Raw genomic sequence first — 23,313 nt, 5'->3', positions numbered from 1 at the left:
AAAGGAAAAGGGAAAGCGGGTATTTTACCCCCATTTTACAGATGAGGGAATTGACACACGAGAAATGCAGTGACTTGCCCCAGGTCGCAGAACAGGCACGTGGCGGAGCCTGGATTAGAACAAACCCTCACCTGTGGAATCTCTGCAATTTCCTGTTCTGTCAGGTAAAAGAGAGGGAAGTGTAACTAGGGTCAAGTGAGGTTAGGAGAAAAGGGAGGACCAGAAGTGTTAGTTAAGGAATGCAAGAAATTTGAGTAGGGTCTCAGGTCCTCTCATAACTGGCTCTGGACAGCTGTGGAGTTCCCGGGCATGGACTAGAATCTGGAATAAGGAGGTTTGCCCTTGAAATTCCATCCTTTCCTCTCCACCCAAACTGCTACCACGTTAATCCAAGCACTTATCCTATCCTGCCTGGATTACTGTCCCAGCCTCCTTGCTAATATCCCTGCCTCCTGTCTTGCCCCACGCTAGTCCATGCTTCACTCCACTGACTGGATCATTTTTCTACAAAAACATTGAGCCCATTTTCCCTACTCCTCAAGGACCTCCAGTGGTTGCCCATCCATCTCCACACCAAACAAAAACTCCTCACCACTGGCTTCAAAGCAGTCAATCGCCTTGCCCCCTCCTACCTCACCTCGCTACTCTCTTGCACACTTGGCTCCTCTAATGTTGACCTTCTCACTACCAACCTCTAGCTTTCATTCTTTCTCCCCAACGTGGAAAGATAAATTTAGGTTCAAAATCTCCAAGAACCTACTTGGATCCATCCTTCTGTGCTTCAGTTTGCCTTACATCAGACCTCAAATGAAACTCATCGTTTGCCACAGCCATAGGCCTAATAAGTGCTCAGTGAATATCACTGATTGGTCCAATTGTTCATTCATTCAGTAATATTTACTGAACACTTACTGTATACAGAGCATTGTACTAAGCACTTGGAAGAGTACAATATAACAATAAACAGACACATTTCCTGCCCACAGTGAGCTTACAATCTAGAGGGGGGGGACAAGCCTTAATATAAATAAATAAATAAATTACAGCTATATGTGGCTTAGTGGAAAGAGCCCGGGCTTGGGAGTCAGAGGTCATGGGTGTTCTAATCCCAGCTCCACCACTTGTCAGCTGTGTGACTTTGGGCAAGTCAATAAACTTCTCTGTGCCTCAGCTCCCTCATCTGGAAAATGGGGATTAAGACTGTAAGCCCCACCTGGGACAAACTGATGACCTTATATCTACCCCAGTGCTTAGAATAGTGCCTGGCACATAGAAAGTGCTTAACAAATACCATCATCATCACTGTTATTATTGCATAAGTGATGGGCGTCCTGGAGGTGGGGTGGGAGGTGAATAATGGGAGCAAGTCAGGATGACACAGAAAGGAGTAGAAGAAGGAAGGAGGGCTTTGCCAGGGAAGGCCTCTTGGAGGAGATGTGCTTTGAAGTGCTTTGAAGGCTTTGAAATGGGGAGGAGTCATTGTCTGAAGGATATGAGGAGGGAGGACATTCCAGGCCAGAGGCAGGATGTGGGCAAGAGGTCAGCAGTGAGATGGGTGAGATCAAGTTACAGGGAGAAGTCCAGCCTCCTGTCTTTAGGAAAGTAGATAACTAAGCCATCCAGGAAGGATGGTTGCCTATTTTCTGGGACTGGAGAGACTCCATCCCCCTTGAGATCCATTCCAATAATCTCTCCCTCATTGTCTTTCCCTGCCTCTCTGTGCCTCTCACTCTGCCTCTCTCTCTCTTTCTCTCTCTCTTAGTCAAGAGGTTTGCCCTAAGGTCCACCCCAAATCATCCCTGCTTTTCTTTAAATCTGACTCCTCTCGTCCAGTCTGGGGAGGACATGGACAGCCCTGCAGATTCTTCAAAAAGCAAGTGCCTAAGAAAGCCTCAGTCTATCCTTCTCCAACACGAAGAACTCCATGCCATTAACTTTTCCTTATTTTTCCCCCCTTCAGCCATTTTGTCACCTCCTCTGAATGTCCTCTGGTATCTCTAAGTCCATTTTAAAGTGTAATAAGCCAGGCTGGGCATGATACCCTCATAAGTACCTGACCATCAGCACAGAATCTACCAGAAGGGCAGTGGGATGTCTCTGTGGTCGTATCCCAGTATTGCACTGACTTTTTATGTTGCCAACTTGTACTTCCCAAGCACTTAGTACGGTGTTCTGCACACGGTAAGTGCTCAATAAATACAATTGATTGATTGATTGATTTTTAACCATCAGCCTGACACTACTGACGTTCAGCTTTGGGGCAGCTAAGACACTCAGGTTTTTTCCACTGTCCTTGGGCCTACCCAGTTATTCCCCCATCTTGTGTTCACACCATTTGTTTTGCAACCCTAAGATTGCTATATTACACTTGGACCTGTTGCATTCTACCCTGTTTAGGGGGCCATTTTCCCATTTAGTTTAAGTAGCTTTCAATTGTTTACCTGTCTTCCAAGGCTTAGCCTTTCTGCCCAGTTTAGTATGATCTAGAAATCTCTTCCCCCCTCCTCCTCCTCCTTCTACTCCTTTTCCCCCTCCTCCTTCTCCTCCTCCCCCCCACATTGTCTTCCTCATCATTTACTGATAATAACAACTGTGGTCTGTGTTAAAGGGTTACTATGTGCCAAGCGCTGCACCAAGCACTGGGGTAGATACAAAATAAGTATATTTGGATTCAGTGCCTGCCTTTACATGGGGCTCACAGTCTAAGAGGAAGGGAGAAGAAACATTTTATCCCCATCTTGCAGATGAGGAAACTGAGGCAAGCCACTAGTACAGTACCTGGCACGTAGTAAGAGCTAAACAAATAACACAATTATTTTTATTGTGAAGTCCCAGCATTAGGCTTCTGCATGCTCCTTTTCTTCTCCTGCATTCCTCTCCTCCCCAGGCCTAAGGACGAATTCCAACTGGGCAGGAATTCTTGGAAGATACAGCTGTGGTCGAGTAACATTTTCCTAACCACATCTAGGGCTTAGGAAACATATGTAAATCAGATGTAAGGAAAAGATCAAGATCATCCCGAAGCAAAAATAACAGATCAGATTTTTGAAATGGTTTCCGATTCGCCAAGTTCTACCAGGACAAGTGTTTTTGTGGGACGTTTCGGACAGAGCTCGATGGCAGAATGAATTAGGGAACGTTCCTCTGACAACATGTGTAGGCCTGGATACAGCGTGATGTGCTGTTGGAAGAAGCAGACGTGCACACGAATGAGGCCTCAAACATGGGGCAAGAACTAGCAGGCAATTTTTCCTTCATGTGGGGTTAACCATTTGGGAACCGCAACCACATGATCCTGAATACCCACAAGGATCTTTGACATCACAATTCAAAGATTTTCAGAGTTTTCTGAAGAGAAAGATTCCATGTGATGAGCTTCCAATGTTTCCTTAATATTGATAAATAATAAGGATGGAACTCGCTAAGCATTTCCTCATCTGTAAAATGGGGATAAAACGCCTGTTCTTTCATTCAATCGTATTTATTGAGTGCTTACTGTGTGCGGAGCATTCTCCCTCCTACGTAGACTCTGAGCCCCAGAGACGGTAACCAACTTGATGTGTTTCTATCCCAGTGCTCAGTATAGAGCTTTTTTTAAAAAAAAAAATAGTATTTATTAAGAGCTTACTCTGTGCCACGCACTGTACCAAGCACTAAGGTAGATACAAGATGACCTGGTTGGACAAAATTCCTGTCCCACATGGGCCTCCCAGTTTTAATCCCCATTTTACAGATGAGGTAACTGAGGCAAAGAGAAGTTAAGGACTTAATTTAATTTTAAATAATAATGGTATTTGTTAAGCGCTTACTATGTGCCAAGCACTGTTCTAAGCACTGGGGAGGTTACAAGGTGATCAGGTTGTCCCGGGGGGGGGGGGGGGGGCTCAAAGTCTTAATCCCCATTTTACAGATGAGGTAACTGAGGCACAGAGAAGTTAAGGGACTTGCCCAAAGTCACACAGCTGACAGTTGGCAGAGCTGGGATTTGAACCCATGACCTCTGACTCCAAAGCCCGGGCTCTTTCCACTGAGCCAAGCTTCTTTGACTTGCCCGAGGTCGCCCAGCAGACAAGCAGCAGAGCAGAAATTATAACCCAGGACCTCTCACTCCCAGTCCCTTGCTCGAATGCCTGACGCTATTTTTGCTTTCACTCATCCATTGCATGATCCTCTCACGACTTCTGCTTATGAAGAGCCACTATTTTCTGGACTGCAGTAGGCTCCCAGTTGGAGCAGAATCCTACCCTAAATAATAATGATGGTATTTGTTAAGTGCTTACTACATGCCAGGCCCTGTTCTAAGCGGTTACAATTAACCAACAAGCAAAGGGCATTAAAAGTTTATCTGCTACTAGGCCAGTTGCCTTAAAATGTTTTAAACTGTTCTAGAAAAAAACGCAACCCACTTTCTTTGAATGACTGTGTTCTTACAAAGTCCCCACAAAGTAATATGCAAGGAGACAAAGCTATTTCACCAGGCAGGCAGATATTCCAAATTACTGGTTCTTAACAAGCATGGTAATACATCAGTCAAAAGCAATAAATTTAAACTTAATGAAATCTCAATTTGCCTACAGTGCATTTCACTTTGACATTTTCTCCATTGCCACGGCGCTTTGATAAAGTTTTTTAAAATGCAAAGAAAGTGTCTGTAAGGCGAAAGAGCAGTCTCGGTGCCATTGTACCCAATGGTACATTACAGTACTTAAGTTTCATCACTCTGTGCCCTGTGGCGAAAGCAGCCTGAGTTTTAACATAGGTTCAGTTTTCATTATCATCCTGTGATTATGCATTTTACTGCATTTAACTGATAATACAACTACCAGCTCACCTTAAAAGAATTTGCTCCGAGGTTTCACCGCCTTCCAAATGGAATTCATTTGACAAACAAATGACAATTAGCCTGGTCTTCCTGTTCTGGGTCGGGATGTTTTTTGATTGAACCTAGACCAATTTACAATTTTTAAATGAGTTTAGACATTTACATTTAAAATGTCCAGAGGAAATTAGCCCTGGGACGTCTGACAGCCAAAATGCTTTTTGAAGTTGATTATTATTTGATATAGTCCCTTCTACCTGTATGTTCTCTTCCGACTTCAAAGTTGGGGAAGGAAAAAGCCAGCTCACCTCAAAGCTCGGGAACGACTTAAAAGCAGTCTTACTCATTACGTTATGCAAAGGAACCCATATTTTAATATTCGTTTAATATGGTTAGTTAGCTGTAATGACACCGAGGTTTGATGGTTTCGTCGTTTCGGAAGCAGAGATTTTGATTGAAATTTCTGGCTCCTTCCATCTTTCTGCAGGAAGATTCTCTGAAGGAAATATTCAGCCACCCAGGCTGATGCTGATCCAATGGGACCTTTAATACTGAATCAATCACAAGCCTCTGTGAAGAATGTCGAATCATGGGCATCTTTCCTCTATGACATCGGACATGGGGTGCTTCAGACTCTTACAACCCAAATCCATAGGTTTGTGTTAGACTAATAGCTCCTGTGATCGAGACTGGGCAGGTAATTCCATTATAAATATACGGAGCAGATAGCCTAGCCATGAAAATTGGCATTGCTCTGAAATTAGGCACGCAAATTCCTAGCCTAGAGCTAACTCTATTTATTGTTATTGTCATTATCGCTCTATTACTGGTGCCAAACAGAGGAAAACAACTTGTGTTAACTGTTTCAAATGATTTGTTGGAAAAATGGATGGTGAAAAAAAATGGCTGCAATAATGTAGCGGATGACATCAAAGAGGATGACATCAAAACTCTGTCCCGAAGACATTGCGGTTGCAATTCGACTCTGCGTAGTCAATGTGCATACCTAGTTCGACTCTTTGCTTGAGGTGGCGGGGTGGTATAAAAGGGCAAGGAAAGAACTTTCTTGTTCTCAAAATGGAATAATGCAATTTGTTCAAAAATTACTTTGACATCAATGTTCCAGGATGGTAACGTTGTATTTATGGCAATGCGACAGAAACTTTGAATCTAGCCCAAGATGATTTTGAAGAATCTATTTCTTGTGAAATTACCTCATAATGGATTAAATTACTCATCTGTTTGGTTGGGAGTTGCAGTTTGAATCATGCACATCAAAGTGTTTTGAAAACGTGTGAAAGAATACACGCTAAAAAAAAATGTTCAAAATAAGAATTGCCTGTCCCTTACTCTCAGTCCAAGAAAGGATTTAGCTCACGTTAGGTAGAAGGAAGGATGAAGAGCCATCTCCAAATTCCCTTCCTGCTCTGTTCCTCATTCCTTGAAATATTATGAGGAATACTAATACTTGGGAGAAGCAGCATGGCATCTGAGAAGCAACAAGTCCTAGTGGAAAGAGCAAGGGCCTGGGAATCAAAGGACCTGGGTTCTAATCCTGGCTTTGCCACTTGTCTGCTGTGTGATGACTCTGGGCAAGTCATTTAACTTCTGTGTCTCGATTACCCATCTGTAAAATGGGGAGTGAGACTATGAGAAGCATGAGAAGATTATGACAAGCAGCGTGGCTCAGCGGCAAGAGCCCGGGCTTGGGAGACAGAGGTCATGGGTTCTAATCCCGGCTCTACCACATGTCTGCTGTGTGACCTTGGGCAGGTCACTTAACTTCTCTGAGCCTCAGTTTTCTCATCTGTAAAATGTGGATTAAGACTTCGAGCCCCACGTGGGACAACCTGATCACCTTGTATCCCCCCCTCCAGCGCTTAGAATAGTGCTTCACACATAGTAAGCGCTTAACAAATGCCATCATTAATTAATTAATTATGAGCACCTAGTGTGACACGGATTGGGTCCAACCTGATTACCTTATATCTACCCCTGTGTTTAGTACAGAGTCTGGCACAGAGTAAGTGTTAACAAATATCATTAAAAGAAAACATTATCATCTGTATTGGTGAACCTCTCATTTTGTTTTTAAGAGAAAATGAAAAAATTTTGCAGTGCTCTATCAGTTTTTTTGAAGATAATTCCTCTTTGATTTCCAGTTTAATACATTGTAATTAACTTTCTTTTGCACACATCCAATGTCTTATTTATGTTCAAGAAACATGGGCAAGATATTTTCCTGTATTTTGTTTTTCAAAATTCATTCTTTATAGCTATATTTTCTGAAGGCCTAGGAAAATAAATCCTTGCTATACCAATTTGATCCCTTCATATTTTTCTATTGAATTTAAAACGTAATATCATTTTGCACTGAATTCATATTTCGTAGCTTTGCGACAACATGATCGCATATGAGCATATGCCTAACACCTGAAAGGAGAATTTTGTTAATCTGAGTGCCCTCTGCTGGGTAGATGTCTTCACCTTTAATACTCGTCACACTGCTGAAGAACTCTTTAGGTTTATACACTAGGGCAAAGAGAAAAATGGCATTAAAGAAAGAAGAAAAACTAAACGTGAAAGGGGATTTGCTCAGCTAATTCATCCCACAACTGATTTTTTTCTTCAAAATATCTAAACAACCAATGCATTCTGTCTTGTTTCTTCGCTCAGGATTGGTTGTTGCAGCTTGAAAAATCACCTGTGCTCCTTTCTTGCCCCAAGTCTTAAAGAGTATCTTTTTAAGTTATTTGGGGAAAAAAAACAGAAATAAATATATTTAACATTTTGCATTAACGACTGAGGGAATGCTGACATTCCACTTCCCTAACTGTGAACTGTGGGTGTTTTTAAGTCACTTTTTTTCAGAATGCATTTCTTTTGGGTGAGTGAAATCGGCTGAAGGAAGAAGCACGTGTTCTGCCTTTATTTGGGGGGAAAAAAAAACCCAAAACAGACTCGATTCAATTTACCCGACAAAGCAGTATCTGTGATCCCGGCAGGGAAGCCACCACTGACCTTGTTGGGTAGGGACCGTCTCTATATGTTGCCAACTTGTACTTCCCAAGCACTTAGTACCGTGCTCTGCACTCAGTAAGCACTCACAAATACGATTGAATGAATGAATGAGTGACTCAGACCTTCTGTAGTACAGTTGGTCCTTCTGTATTACTGAGGTCATGTTTCTGACAATCCGTTACAAAAAACTCATACCTTGTCCAATATTGTGCAGAAGTACCAAACCATTTCTTCCAACCTTGCATCACACTGAATCTAGGTAGACAAGTGTTGTCGGTATTGTGCAGAAGTACCAAACCGTTTCTTCCAACCTTGCATCACACTGAATCTAGGTAGACGAGTGTTGTTGGAAGAACATTCTCTTGTTCCTCAATAGAGTTCCATCGAAAATGCAATATGAAAACCTCCATTACAAAAGAACTGATCTTTTTATGACATTTGTTAAGCATTTACTATGTGTCAAGCACTGTTCTCAGCATTGGGTAGATATAAGTTAATCAGGCTGTCCCACATGGGGCTCACAGTAGGAGGAGGAACAGGTAACGAATCCCCATTTTGCAGTTGAGGAGAAAGAGGCACAGAGAAGTTAAATGACTTGCCCAAGATCACACAGCAGGCGAGTGGCAGAACCAGGATTATAACCCAGGTCCTCTGACTTTGACACCTGTGCTTTATCCACTGGGCCATGCTACTTCTCTGATTGTATACTTAGAAGAAAGAACAGCACCAGACTCCAATGGGCACTCAGTGGACAGTGATAATTATTTGCCAGTCAGAAGAAAATGCAGTGTTTGAAGGACACTTGAAAGAGTAGTTTTCTCCTCTGTTCTATTACATAGACTAGTTCCGGGTTGCATGAGAGGGCATGAAGTGAATAGGCTCGTGGGATTCTCAGTTAAGTGAAATAAGTAGGATTGGATCATCTCAATGTTAAGCAGTCTGTTACCAAGCAAATTGTACCTCATTCCCCCTACTTTCTCTGATTTCTGCATCACCCTTGCACTTGGATTTTCATCATGAGGCATCCTATTTTCTAACATGCCTCACAATCACAAGATCTCCCTGCTCTTCCTAGAGTTGTTCTGCTATTCAAAGGTTAACATATGCTATGATAAACTCAAAATTATTTTTCCTCTTAAAAAGATATGGCCTTCAGGACAAGAAAGGAGAAAGATAAACTTTTTGGCCATAATCCTGGAAAATAAGACTAATTATAATAATGATGATGTGATGCTACTAGAATTTGTTAAACATTTATTATGTGTAAAACACTGTACTAAGCACTGAGATAATAATTATGGCATTTGTTGAGCACTTACTATGTGCCCATCACTATACTAAGCCGGGTTGGATACAACAAATCAGGTTGGACACAATCCCTGTCCCATGTGGGCCTCACAGTCCCAATCCCCATTTTACAGATGGGGTAACTGAGGCACAGAGAAGTTAAGTGACTTGCCCAAGGTCACACAGCAGACAAGTGGCGGAGGTGGAATTAGAACCCGTGACCTACAGACATGATAATCAGGGTGGACACACTTCCATTCCGCATCGCACTCACGGTTTCAGGGCAGTCTAAGTACCAGCCCCAAATCCTTGAACGTCCTCCTCTCTGAGAAATTACCAACATGTTCTACACCCTATCAACTGAAAACAGTTTGAGTTGTATTTTGAACTGAATAAATGTTCAGTAGAACTCCAAAGCACTGTTGTAGTGAACGTCACTGAAGCATTCTGAGAATTAAAGTAAGCTTGTGCAGGGGCTAAATCTAACACTCTTAAGGGATTCTGAAGAGTAACTTGGGATTTGGGGAATCTGCATTGAGCTTTTTTCTGCCAAGAAGTATGTATGTAAAAGATTGACTACGAAACACTCAGAACATTTTCCACAAGGGTGAAATATTGTAAGTGGAAATAATTGCATTTGGGGGCACCAGATTAAGGCTTCCGAAATAAATATTATATATAGGAAACACTTTATTAGATTTGAGATGCATTTTCCATCGAATACTGGGTTGCTTTGTCTCTTTCGTTTGAGAATGTAAGAACCATTTTGGGCTCATATACTGCTCAGTTTTCCATCTCCAGTAGTAACAGTGTAATACTTGAAGAAACCATGTGATGATTGAGGTCCTTAACATCTACCCTAGTGGTTATGAACGGACCACCTAACATCTTAAATTTTTCCCTCTCCATCCTTGACTTTCCTTTCAGTAAAAAAAATGCCTGTGGACCTGTCAACCATGAAATTATCAAACTCTTCTTGTACCTACTATATTTTTAAGTCTGCCCAGCTTCCAGTGCTGATGAATTCCATATGCTTCCCCACCAGCTGAGGTGATTCTTTTTGTTTGTTGAACCTAACACAACCAAGCTTCCATGGGTGACCCCCCTCACAAGCTGTTTTGGTGGGTGCAGGCTGAAAAATAATTCTAATTTCATCCTATTCACAGTCTTCGGGGTGTCGTCCCTCAGTCTTCATTTTTCAGTTCTGTCCTTATACAGAAGCTTCTCTGTTCCAGAAAATCTTGGGGCTTTTTAATTTTTATTTGGATAATAAAAATTGTGGTATTTGTTAAGTGCTTACTATATGCTAGACTCAGTACTAAGCTCTGGAGTAGATACAAGCTTAACCAGTCCATGTCCCACATGGGGCTCACAGTCTTAATCACCATTTTACAGATGAGGGAACAGAGGCACAGAGAAGTGAAGTAATTTTCCCAAGCTCACACAGCAGACAAGGGGCAGAACCAGGATTAGAACCCAGGTCCTCCGTCTCCTGGGCCAGGGCTCTTTCCACCAGGCCACACTGTTTCTTGGTTGTTCTTTATTGTTTCATTGCTCGTCTTTCAACTCTACCATGTCCTTCCTAAAGTGCCCTGTTCTGAACTATGCCCAGCAATCCAGGAACAGGGGGACCATCTCTATAAGAAAAACCAGGGTTATCCCTGAGAAACAGCATGGCTTAGTGGAAAGAGCACGGGCTTGGGAGTCAAAGGTCGTGGGTGTTCTTATCCCGGATCCGCCACTTGTCAGCTGTGTGACTTTGGGCAAGTCACTAAACTTCTCTGTGCCTCAGTTATGTCATCTGTAAAATGGGGATTAAGACTGTGAGCCCCATGTGGGATAACCTGATTACCTTATAATTACCTTATAATTACCTGCGCTTAGAACAGCGTTGGCACATAACACTTAACAAATACCATCATTATTATTATTAGCCAGTCAATCAATCAATCAACCGATGGCATTTATTGAGCACTTATTGTGTGCAGTGCACTCTACTAATCACTGAGACAGAGCAATACCATACAGTTGGTAGACACAATCCCTGCTCACAAGGAGTTTACAGTCTAAAGGGGAAGAAAGACATTAAAATAAATTAGAGATAGGGGAAGCAACAGAATTTAAGGGTACGAACATAAATGCTGTGAGGGTAAAGATGGATCCTTACCAGGTGTAAAGACAAAGCAGAAGGGAGGGAAAATAGGGTAAGGAACTGAGAGATGAGTCAGGGAAGGTTTTTGGAGTTGAGTATGGCTTTGAAGATGAGGAGGTGGTGATCTGTCAGTTATGAAGGAAGAGGGAGTTCCCCACAGGAGGGAGGATGTGAGGAGGGGGTGGATGGCTAGAAAGACAAGAATGAGACACAGTACGTAAGCCGATTCGAGATGAGCAAAATGTGCGGGCTGGGTTGTAGCAGGAGAGGAGCGTGATTAGATAGGCGGGGAAGAGCTGATTGGGTGCCTTAAAGTCAAAGGTGAGGAGCTTCTGTTCGATGCTGAGATGAATGGACAACTAATTGGAGATTTCTGAGGAGTGGAGAGCAGTGCACGGAATATTTTTTTTTAGAAAAAATTTTCTGGGTAGCAGAATGAAGTGAGGCCTGGAGAGGGGAGAGCCTGGAGGCAGGATGGTCAGGGAGGATGCTGATGCAATAGCCAAGGTGAGAAATGACGAGTGCTTGAATCAGTGTGCTAGCAGTTTGGATGAAGAGGAAGGGGAAGATTGTGAAGGTAGACCTGACAGGATCTTGGGAGGGGCTGATTGGGTATGTTGAATGAAAGAAATGAATCGGGGATAATGCCAAATTTCAGGCTGCCCCTTCCCCTATCTGTAATTAATTTTAATTATACGGGGATTTTGTTCTTGCATTCACAAAAACTCACATTATAAGGTTTGCACTTTGATGCCAAGTCCAAAATTGTTTCCTCCCGTGATACACTGCACTCTTTCCACACAGATGAACATTCCCCAATTCCCCAACAGCATTCTATCCAGAGCACATAATGAAGAAAACATGTGTAATAAGAGAACAGACTAAATGTCCTTGCCTAGATTCTAAACTCCCCACTAGCTTGTAAGCTCCTAGGGGGCAAGGATCGTGTGTACCAATTCTACTGTACTCTCCCAAGCTCTTAATACAGTTTTCTGCACACAGTAAATGCTCAAAAGGTTCCACTGATTGACTGACAGTCTTTAGAGTAGATAGATCCATACCTATAAGGAGCATGTGAAGTCATTTGCTTTAAAGACCACGTATCTGTAGTGCTTAGCTGACTTGAATTTTCCTGGGATGCTACCATTGAGAATGTTCATTCTTTGTGTAGAGGTTGATGAGCTCTGATCAAATTGAAGCAAAATCTACTCTCACCTCATTCACGTTACTACCTTCTGCATCAACTGTGTCCTTGGATCTGTGACCTTTGGGCATTTGATATTCACCCCACCTTCAACCCCACGGTTCCGTATACATAACTTTAAATTATATATTATAAATTATTAATATCAATGTCTGTCTCCCCCTCTATCAATCAATGGTTCTAATTGACCGTTTGCTATATCAGTACTAAGTGTTTGAAAGACTACAATCTAACAGAATTAACAGACCGTTCCCTGGCCAAAACGATTTTACAGTCTAGAGCAGAGACATAGTAACATGAATAAATAGGTAATTTATAAAATATAATTTAAAGATATGTTCACAAGTGCTGTAGGGCTGGGGGAGACACTAAGCTCGTGGTGGGTAGGTAACATTTCTGCTAACCCTGTTGTACTGTGACTCTCCCAAGCGCTTAGTACAGTGCTGTGCACATAGCAAGTGCTCAGTAAATACCCTTGATTGATTGATTACTCTGAGTTATAAATTACACAGCAGTGTAGAGGACAAAGATCACACAGGGCTATGAATGTAAGGAGACAATGACGCGTAAAACTTCTATGTCTATTAACGGCACCAAATCCTACACCACAGAAGATACCTCTGTTTGTAAATGATTTAGCCTTTCTTGAAAAGTTAGTTTTCATTTCTTACCCAGAAATTTCAATTGGTACAAATCTTAGGGGACACTATAAGATTAGCAGGCATTAAGTTTGTACTGAGCATTAATGCTAATCCCCGAAGATAGGAGAAGGGTAATTTCATTAGTTTTAGGAAGCTTTGCCATAAAACAATTCAGTCCAGCCAATGAAGGCAGCTGTTCAGCCTTTCACTCTGCAACAGGTCCATGCCTTCTCTTTCTCATCATCCAAGGCCACCGTGATGTGACAGTGCTGCGTAGTGAAAAGGGTACGGGCCCAAGAGTCAGAGGACCTAAGTTCTAATTCTTCCTGAGTTCTCACCTTGGCCCTATCTCTGTCCCAAGAGGGCATTACTTTCCACTGAGCAGCAAAGGGTTCCCTGAGCCATCTAAAAGTTGTTCACCTCAGAATCCTACACAACTAGCCCACCCCCAGTCAGATCTATGCCTTTTTCTAAATCAGAAATAATTCTATCTACCAAGAGAGTGCCGTCCCAGAAGTAGAACACCCCCTGACTAGTTAACGTACCTCCACCAAGATGGCTGAGCGATTCAGATTTCCAGTAAAATATCAGATCAATCTATTAATTATGCTTGTGGAGCATTTATTGTGTGCATAACACTATACTAAATGCTTAAGGAAAGTAATGATATAACATGCTCCATGTTTCAACTAATAGCATCAAAGGATCAAAGTAGCAATTTTGGAACCCTAGTAGATTCCTTTAATTGGCAATCAAATCATCATCCTCATCATTAACGGTATTTACTGAGCGTTTACTATGTGCAGAGCATTGTACTAATTATAATGAGAATAAAAATTTCAGATATTTCCAAAACCTAACTGGAAATGAATGAAATGGGTTTAAACTAAACCAATTAAATATGTCAAGCAGTTGTAGCTAATTCATTCCAAGTGCAATTGAGGGGAAATAACAATAGACCAGCTAATATCCAAGAGGCTAGCCAGGATTTAGTAAAGGTAGACTGAATAAGGATATCATCAGTTCTCCATAGGGCATGTTTTCATTCCATGTTTTGGATAACATGCTATTAGGGATTTAAGGAACGTTCCTCCAACAGTGCATTTGTCTGGTTTCAAATGTGACGCGGAGTCAGAAGAAACTGTTTTCAGCAAGTGGACAAGAGTTAGTCAAACTGTGCTTGCGTTAGAAAAAGTTTTCCTAAATGCAAGTTTCTTCAGGGAAGAGATCCCTGGGATAGAAAAACTGATTATACATGATAAAAATGAGAATGGAAATTACATTACCTTGCAAAAATAACATGTGAGCCCGTTGTGGGCAGGGAATGTGTCTACCTACTCTGTTTCACTGTACTCTCCCAAGCATTTAGTACAGGGCTCTGCACATGGTAAGCACTCAATAAATACAATTGATCAATTGAGAAACCACAAAGAAGTCCTTTTGTCTGCCAACTCTGTTTTACTAGACTCTCCAGGGAAGCAGTGTGGCTTAGTGGAAAGAGCTCAGGCTTGGGAGTCAGAGGCTATGGGTTCTAATCCCAGTTCTGCCACTTATCAGCTGGGTGAGTTTGGGCAAATCACTTAACTTCTCTGTGCCTCAGTTACCTCATCTGTAAAATGGGGATTAAGACTGTCAGCCCTATGTGAGACAACCTGATTACCTTGTATCTACCCCTGTGCTTAGAACAGTGTTTGGCACCTAGTAAGCACTTTACAAATACCATCATCATTGTCATCAAACATTTTAGTACTCCGTATCTAGTAAGTGATCAATAAATACCATTTATGATGGTGATTTGGAAAAATTTGTAGTATTTCACTGAAAGCATTTGAAATCATTTGTAACAAACGTACGAGAAAGACAGGAACCAAAAGGAAGCAGCATGTGCCATCACTAAAAATACCATTTGTCATAGAAGATGAAAACTGTTCTTTTATAAAGACCGGCATGATGAAAGGAAATATAAAAACAACTGTAAACTATCCAGATTGCAGTGTAAAATGGAAAAGAAATAGAACTGAAGAGTTTTTCCTAGACCGATGTCTCTAGCTGTGTCTCTGGGTCACTGCGGATCAATGCATAGAAGAAGGGCTCCAAAAATACCACCGATTGAAGAGCTCAGAACAATAAAGAAGCATTATGGCTCAGTGGAAAGAGCACAAGCTTTGGAGTCAGAGGTCATGGGTTCAAATCCCAGCTCCGCCACTTGTCAGCTGTGTGACTTTGGGCAAGTCACTTAACTTCTCTGTGCCTCAGGTCCCTCATCTGTAAAATGGGGATTAAGACTGTGAGCCCCACGTGGGACAACCTGATCACCTTGTAACCTCCCCAGTGCTTAGAACAGTGTTTTGCATATAGTAAGCACTTAATAAATGCCATTATTATTATTATTATTATTAATAAAGGAGCCGTTTGACTTTGTAGCCAATTTGGAGAGTAGTGGATGGAAGCAAAGAGCTTTCCACACACTACTCAAACCTCACTAAGAACTCACATTAGATTGTAAGCTTCTTATGGGCAGGGAATGCATCTGTTTGTTGTTACAGCATACTCTCAAGTGGTTAATGCAGTGCCCTGCACACAGTAAGCACTCAATAAATGTGATTGAATGAATAAGTGAATTCCTGCCACGGTACCTGGTAATAATTTTTGAACTTTTTCTCTGGGCCAATGCCTCTTAGATTGTGAGCCCCCTTATAGGACAAGGAGCGTGTCCGGCCTGATTAGCTCATCTCCAACCCCAGCGCTAGGCATAATGCTTAACACATAGTAAGCCGTTAATAAATACCATAATTACTCTTCAAAAATGGCCAACCCCTCTCCCACTGGAACTGCAGGAAAGAAGAGTGGAATCAGAATGAAAGCACCCAGCGGCAGAGGAGGCAACCCTTTCCCAAGCAAGTGTATTGTAATTTAGGGATTACAAACATATTCCACACTTGAGTTAATTAAAGACTACATAATTTGGCACAGGAAGAAAGAGCAAATGTTTAAGAAAGAAATCAAGAGGTATTTGAGGGCACCTAGAAATTACACACCAATTTTAAAATTGCAGCTTATGAAAGATTACATTGTAGTCATAAATGCCCAAATGATGCATCATTAACTTTAAAGAAAAAAAAATTAAAGAGGAACTTAATAAATTAGAAATGCAAGGAATAATAGAGAAAGTAGACAAACCTAGGGAATGGGTATATTCATTACTGGTGGAAGAGAAAAAGTAGAGAAAAGTTCAATCGGGTTGGATAGTAAGGTTATTTAAAGAGAAATATTTTCATTTCTAGACTAGATGGATTTTGGGGGTCCAACTTTCCCTCTGTGATACATCTTTGGAATTCTGTCAAACGCTCTCAGAAGAACTCTCAAGTGGCCGTGAAAATTCAATGCCTCACCTGGAAGGTATTATTTTACAGGTTGCCTTTTGAGTTGGAGTCTCCTCGTGAACGTTCCCATAAAAGATACAATTATTAAAAGCGGCAAAAAGTACAAAAGTGGACCTCGTTGATATATTGACCAAAGGTACTGATTGAAATACATGAAGAACGCCTACTTCTGAGTAGAAGAAGAAAATAGTGTTGGCATATATAGAGAATTTGACAGGTTGAAACTGTTGGCTGAAAGAGCACCAGTTCTGAGATTCTTTGATACTAATAGAGATATCAAAAATGTCAGCAAATGCTTTAGAAAGGAAAGGTTTGGCTCAGTGTTCTGTTCTTGAGTTTGTACATTGCTTTGTATATTTGAGCAGAATTATGGATCAGAGTTAAGACCATCTCCACACACACACAAAAGTAGTGTGGCCTAGTGGAAAGAGCACGCCTGGGAGTCAGAGCACCTGGGTTCTAATCCTATATCCCCAACTTGTCTGCTGTATGACCTTGGGCAAGTCACTTCACTTTTCTGGGCCTCTGTTCCCTCATTTACAAAATAGGGCTTCGATACGTTTTCTCACTCCTATTTAAACCGCGAGCCCATGTGGGACCAGATTATTTTATATCTAACCTAGTGCTTACTTAGTTCAATGCTGGGCATATAGTAAGTACTTAACAAATATCACAATTATTATGGTATTAGTAGAGAGACATTTTGCTCTAGACATTTTTTGGTATGGAAAGTCATTTCTTTCAGAAATCTGTGACTGTTACTTGCAACTGACTCAACTACGGTATAGTCACCTATTTAATTCTATTGTCACCTCCATTTGATTATAAAATCTTCAGGGTCAGGGGTTTTATATGCTTATCTCTTTTAAATGTGGGTGCTCAAAAATACTGCTTGAAATTGTTGATACTGATGAAATACTAGCAATAATTGTAAGAAAAATGACAGATGATTTTTTTTACTACACCTATATGACATGAAGTTATGTTATGCTCCGGGGGGATCATTAATTACTGCAGACAAACTATCTGGATCATAAGATGAAAAGTATGTAAACTTGGAGTTTGGATTGGCTATTGTATATGAAAATGTATTGGAAAAACCAAATCGTGATGACAGATAAAATGTGGAAGATAGTTTCAAGGCTGTACATCAAGATAATTGACTGAAAAAAGTGATGAATTCATTTCAGGTTGAGATGTGTCACAAAGAGAATTCCGTTACACTTAATTCATGACTAAATCCCCGTTAGGATAATACCTGGGATACTTTCCAAAGATAGTCTCAGATAAGAGGTGTCAGCATAAGTACCTGAGGGTCACTTTGGAATGGAGAAATGATAGAGAGGCAGAGATCTGATGTACTGGCACAAATTAAGGGTGATATAGAAGAGATTAAAATCTCGTAAAACTTGTCAAAAATACCAAATATTGCTTAATTTAGGTATTTTCAGCAATATCTATGTTTTCCCTTTTCGACCCACCACCTACATACTGTTGTATATATGTTTGTACATATTTATTACTCTATTTATTAATTTATCTTACTTGTACATATCTATTCTATTTATTTTATTTTGTTAGTATGTTTGGTTTTGTTCTCTGTCTCCCCCTTCTAGACTGTGAGCCCGCTGTTGGGTAGGGACTGTCTCTATGTGTTGCTGACTTGTACTTCCCAAGTGCTTAGTACAGTGCTCTGCGCACAGTAAGTGGTCAATAAATACGATTGATTGATTGATTGATATCTGCCAGTGTCCCCCATTAGCTTTTAAGCCTCTTAAGGGCAGGGACAATTCCCACTTCTCAGTGTCCAGTTCAGTGTTCTGCATGTAATAGGTACAATAGAGTGCTTTGCCCAGAATAAGTGCTCAGTTGATGATGATGACAAAGAGTAGGATGATCATTTAGTAGCCACCCAACGACTGTGATCATTTCATAGAGGATCATTTAATAACAACCAGTGCTAACTTTCTCACTGTACCTCCATCTCATCTATCTTGCCGCCGACCTCTTGCCCACATCCTGCCTCTGTCCTGGAACGCCCTCACTCCTCAATTCCGACAGACAATTACTCTCCCCAACTTAAAAGCCTTATTGAAGGCCCATCTCCTCCAAGACTCCTTCCCTAAGCCCTACTTTTCTCTTCTCCTATTCCCTTGTGTCACACTGACCTGCTCCTTTAATTCATCCCCGCTCCCAGCCCCACAACACTTTTGTACACATCTGCCATTTATTTATTCATACTAATGTCTGTCCCCCCCACCCCAAGCTGTAAGCTCATCGTGGGTAGGGAATATGTCTGTTGTATTGCTATACTGTACTCTCCCAAGCACTTAATACAGTACTCTGCACACAGTAAGAGCTCAATAAATGTGTTTGACTGATCCTCCAAACTGAAAGTTTATTGTGGCCAGGGAATGTATCTGTTATACTGCTATATTGTACTCTCTCCAGAACTTAGTAGAGCACTCTGCACCCAGTGAGTCCTCAATAAATATGATTAACTGACTCTCCTGGTGTGTCTCTCCAGTCATCTCCAAGCTCCCTAAGCATGCTCTCTCCCACCCATCTCTTCCTTCACAGCTGCCGCACGTAATGTGCTATCTAATAATGATAATAATTCTAGTACTCATTAAGCACTGAGGAAAATACAGGTTGATCAGGTCAGACACAGTCCCTGTCCCACGCTGAGCTCACATTCTTAATCCCCATTTTACAGATAACTGAGGTAAAGAGAAGTTAAGTGACTCACCCAAGGGCACACAGCAGACACGTGGCAGAATCAGGATTAGAACCCAGGTCTTTCGGACTCCCAGGCCTGTGCTCTAGCCACTAAACCATGCTGCTTCTCATATCTGATAGGACACCAGCTCTGCTTCCCTTCTCCTAACCACCCCCTTCTCCACTCCACCACTTGGTAGGTCTTTGGGCTTAGTGGAATATTGCATTCACACCACAGGATCTCCACCAAATCACGTACACTCAGCCTACAAGCACAAACAGAGTAAAGTCTAATTTAATGGCTATTTGGACCATCAGGGTCTGAACAGAGCAAAGAAGAGATAGGAAAAAGCCCGCAGTTAAGCCTCATTTGCCTCAAGTTTCATCTCTTGAAGATGATGGGCCTGAATAACAATGATGGCATTTATTAAGTGCTTACTATGTGCAAAGCACTGTTCTAAGCGCTGAGGAAGTTACAAGGTGATCAGGTTGTCCCACGTGGGGCTCACAGTCTTAATCACCATTTTACAGATGAGGTAACTGAGACACAGAGAAGTTAAGTGACTTGCCAAAGTCACACAGCTGACAATTGGCGGAGCCGGAATTTGAACCCTGGACCTCTGACTCCAAAGCCTGGGCTCTTTCCACTGAGCCACGCTGCTTCTCAAGGTGCATGACACTTCCCTGGAGTCAAAGAAGACAGCTGATATAATTATAATTAATAATCATGGGATTTGTTAAGTGCTTACTATATGTCAAGCGCTGTACTAAGCTCTGAGGTAGATACAAGATATTCAGGTTGGACACAGTCCTTGGCCCACATGGGACTCAAAGTCTAAATAGGAGGCTTTAATCCCCGTTTTACAGATGAGGAAACTGAGGCATGGAGCAGCAAAGTGACTTGCCCAAGGTCCCAGAGCAGGCAAATGGCAGAGCCAGGATGAGAACCCAAGTCCTCCAACTCCCAGACCTGCGTTCTTTCCATTAGGCCACACTGCTTCCCAATTAGAGGAGGGCTTAACAGACAAATAGGCCGGGAGCTGTAGCTAGCCAGTTGGTCAATCGTATTTATTGAGTAGCCACCTCCCAAAATGACCCAGGAAAGGGTACTTAATGGCCACCAGCCATGACCTCCCCCTCTGTCCATTGAGACCGGGTACTCTTGTCACGAGAATGAAAGAGAAGCATCTGCGGCCTTGCGTCTGCAGACGCCGAAGGCCCAAGCGTGCGACGGAGTAGCGAATGAATGTGCGGCGACACGTGCAGACATTTAAAAATGAAAATGAATAGACTCACACACAGGCCTGGGCTGGAGAAACCCAGAAACATCTGGGCTAGGGGGAATTTTTTTTTTATCTCCCACAGAAAAACCAGGTTAATAAATCCAATGCAAATAGCAACGGCTTGTCCAGGGAAATCTTGAAATCTATTAGGAATGCACTTACAGTAATCTGATTCAACAAGTCGCTATATTTTTCTCAAAAACATGATATCTGTGCTGCATTGTGTGAGATGAGGGTTCGATTACATTTCTTGCCAGTGCAATAATTCCCACATCATAAATTCTGATGAAATTAGATCAATATATAAAGCAAATGGATGTCTGACCCACCATCGTTTTCTCGTTCTCAGATAGAGAGGCTGACATACGAGGAAATCCCCAGCCGCTCCGAGCAATACTATTTCGGCAGTGCTTCGCCCAGCAACAGTTATTAGCTATCTTGACCAGAAGCGGCTGTTAGAGTTTGTGGTTTCTGCTCTGAATATTAAACTTCGGCATACAAGAGCCCTTATTGTGGGGAACACTTGGAAATGGTAATACAAAATTGCTTTATATTTGCGGGATTTGATTGCTTCGGATGATAGAGACCTGGTTGGTGGGCCCCTCTCGCTGCTTGTATTTCCAGATTATAAATCATTCCTTTGACAGGATATCTGCCATAACCAGTTCTTGGTTTCTGTGGTATCATTCTTTATATTACAGCTGGCAAGTGCTCTTTGGCCGTTCATGTGAGTGACACATTTTGCATAATTTATAGGAAGGGGCCAGAAAGGGAAGCTATTAAAGGCTTCCCAAACTTTCTTGAAGGCTGTCGGGGCCCCTCAGATTCTAAGGCTGGTAGGAATGCTAAGGCATGGGAATTCTGGGATATCAAGAGGCATTTGCGGGCCAATACTGAAACCCAATATTGTGTCAGGCAACGTGAAGGGAAGGCACTGTAGAGAAAGTTGTGGCCAAGTGGCAGAGCACGGAATTTCTCCGTACCTCGGTTTCCTCATTTTTAAAACCCGAATTCAATACTGGCTCTCCGTCCCTACTACCTTAGGCTGTGAGCCCCTGTGGGACAGGGACTGTGTCTGACCTGATTATTTTGTACCTACTTCGATGTTTAGAACAGTGCTTGACATGTAGTAAGTTCTTAGCAAGTGCCTCAGTTATTATTATTATTATTATTATTACAATTAGTTCCTCTACCCCTCCGGGCAACCGATAGATGGTCGACTTTCACCTGCCAGGAGAAGCCTCCATTAGTTCAGTTCAAATGTTATTTTCTGAGTGTCCCCAGGGTATGTACAACTCCACTCTATAAATACACCACAGATCAGGTCGTCCTTCGTCGTCAAGAAAGATACCGCTTTACAGTGAGATTCACCTCAGAATGTAGAAAGAGCTAAAAAAAAGCCAGTGAGACCCTCCTAAAGCCAGAACCTCATTCATGTTTGTGGTACATGTTCACAGAAACATTCTCGGCCCTCAAGGATTTTGCTTTGTAATGGGAGACAGAACACATGTATGAATTCATAAAAATGATTTTGAGACTGTCCAGAGATTCAGGCATAGCCTGGCAGAAAAAGCAAGGGCCTGGGAATCAGAGGACCTGGGTTCTAATGCCGGCTCTGCCACTTAATTGCTGTATGTCCTTGGGCAAGTCACTTACCTTCTCTGTGCCTCTTGGCTCATCTCGGAAATGGGGATTAAATTCTTCTCCCTCGAACTTAGACTGTAAGGCCCTTGCGGGACAGGGACTGTGTCTGACCTGACACACAGTAAGCACTAAACAAATACCATGAAAAAGTGAGGTTCTAGCTAAAGAAAATACCCATGTAATATTAAAATTCTTGACATGTAGCATTGTAAACTGTGCATATTGTTTTTAAAATCTACTAACAGCGCTGCAGTACAGTGAACCAAATGTGATGGCTATGGAAAAATGTAGGCTTCCTATTAAAAGCCGGAATTTAAAGTCAGAAAGTAACTTGAGAAACTCAGGGTTGCTTTCATTCATTCAATAGCACTTACCGGTTGGAGTGGATGAACAGTTCCCAAAAGTTTTAAACCCATAGCTCAAAACATACCCAAGTTTTCTGACTCAAGGTCATGGGAATTCTTTAAAGTCATCATGTGCTGAGAAAGACTTCCGCTTGGTGTTCCGTAATCAAAAAACCACAATCATCCTCCTCGTAAAAGTAGTGGAGAGAGAGATTATCCCTTATGACTTCTCAGGGGATGGACAAATGAACCAATGTTACACTGAAGAAGGCCAGGGGCGACATAGCTAAAATATGAAGTCTTTGACCGTTCACTTGTGCGGAACTCTAACTCCTGGCTCCTTCTTCCTGTTAATACGGGATCACTACCTCTTTAACTGTAAGCTCACTGTGGGCAGGGAATGTGTCTACCTACTCTGTTATAGTGCGGTCTCCCCAGTACTTAGTACAATGCTCTGCACACTGTAAGCGCCCAATAAGTACGATTGATTGATTGACTGATTGATTTGACAACGCATTGGTTATATGATAAGGCATCGCTGTTGTCTTGTCCAGGAACCAAGGTTGACCAGGGAGAAATTTCCACTTTAGCCAAATATGTACTAATGATTCAGTTAATGATTTACCTCTCAAATGTCCCCTCCACCTCCTCCCTCTATTTTGTCCCCCCCCTAGGCTGGACGCTCCTTGAGGGCAGGGATCACATCTGCCTACTCCATTGCATTGTTCTCCCCCAACTGCTTAGTACAGTGCTCTGTACACAATAAGCCCTCGATAAACACGGTTGATTAATTGATTGTCATCCGATTAAAAAATGA

Source organism: Tachyglossus aculeatus, chromosome 16 (genome assembly GCF_015852505.1).
Source record: "Tachyglossus aculeatus isolate mTacAcu1 chromosome 16, mTacAcu1.pri, whole genome shotgun sequence".
NCBI lineage: Eukaryota > Metazoa > Chordata > Mammalia > Monotremata > Tachyglossidae > Tachyglossus > Tachyglossus aculeatus.
Note: the sequence above shows the minus strand (reverse complement) of the source record.